This window comes from Harpia harpyja, chromosome 14 (assembly GCF_026419915.1).
Source record: "Harpia harpyja isolate bHarHar1 chromosome 14, bHarHar1 primary haplotype, whole genome shotgun sequence".
NCBI classification, from domain to species: domain Eukaryota; kingdom Metazoa; phylum Chordata; class Aves; order Accipitriformes; family Accipitridae; genus Harpia; species Harpia harpyja.
This window is the reverse complement of record NC_068953.1, coordinates 40,080,306-40,081,444: the sequence shown is the minus strand read 5'-3', so window position 1 is coordinate 40,081,444 and position 1,139 is coordinate 40,080,306. Positions and strand designations below refer to the sequence as shown.

Sequence of the window (1,139 nt, the reverse complement as noted above, 5' to 3'; positions counted from 1 at the left end):
CGTAGTTGGCAGGATTCGAACCTGCGCGGGGAAACCCCAATGGATTTCTAGTCCATCGCCTTCACCACTCGGCCACAACTACCTGCTCCAGCCCTCTCTGCCCTGCTGATCACGTGCCCTGTGCAATGACACACGGCTCCCTGGGAGTTTCAGGGCTAGGCTCCACTCGAAGATTTGCAGTTGGGACCTGCACGGAGCATGACGGGCACCTGCTGCCAGCCTTGCAGAGGCCTTGAGAGGCGTAACCCCAGGGGCTACAGCTGAAGCTCCCAGCGCCTTGTCCTCAGCCGGGCATCTGGGATATCCTGCCACGGGAGGGGGGGATGGTTTCACCCCCCAGCTGGTGTCTCTGCTGCTTCCAGGGAAGAAGAGAAGGCAGCTGTGTGGAGACAACCAGGGTGAGGTGAGATATTAGACCCCACTTTGCTTCTCAGATTTATCTGAGGGGGCCTTCAAGCCTGCTGTGAGCACTAGGGTGGGGACGCTGCTGCAGGGCAGATGGTGATCTCCCGGCAGCACTTCCAGCCTCTTGGGGACGTAGGGCGGTGTCAGCCCTTGAACAAAGACCATGACCGCCGTGCAGGTTGTTGGTGTGTAGGGGCAATGCTTTGCGAGAGGGGGAGAGATCCATGGAAAGGGCGAGGTAGAGACTGGCTAAGGAAAAGCATGGAGGGGCAAAGGGAGAATAAATGGGGGGTGGGGGTGACTTAGAGGGAGACTAAAACCATCCATTTGTACATTCCAATCCTTTTATTAGTGCTGTTGTCATTTTAGTAGTGTTGTCATTATCATTATTAGTTTCTTCTTTTCTGTTCTATTAAACCGTTCTTATCTCAACCCTGGAGTTTTACTTCTTTTCCCGATTCACTCCCCCATCCCACCGGGTGGGGGGGGAGTGAGTGAGTGAGCGGCTGCGTGGTGCTTAGTTGCTGGCTGGGGTTAAACCACCACAGTCCTTTTTTGGCGCCCAACGTGGGGCCTGAAGGGTTGAGATAACGACAAACCTGACCAGAGCTTGTTAAAACAAGTTTGTTATAAGCATTCATTATATTGGTCTAATAGTCGCTGGTCATTATATGGATTTATGTGTTCTTAGAGTTGTTGCTCTGGTTTTTAAAGTTCTGTTATGTATCACCTCG

The 1,139-nt window shown here is 52.9% G+C and overlaps 1 non-coding gene across 1 annotated transcript; it reads right to left on the bottom strand.

Annotated features, from left to right (window-relative positions):
- TRNAS-AGA (transfer RNA serine (anticodon AGA)) lies at positions 1-82 on the bottom strand. The gene has a single exon. It is a non-coding gene; the product is annotated as a tRNA-Ser (tRNA).
- Between the last annotated feature and the right edge of the window lie 1,057 nt (positions 83-1,139).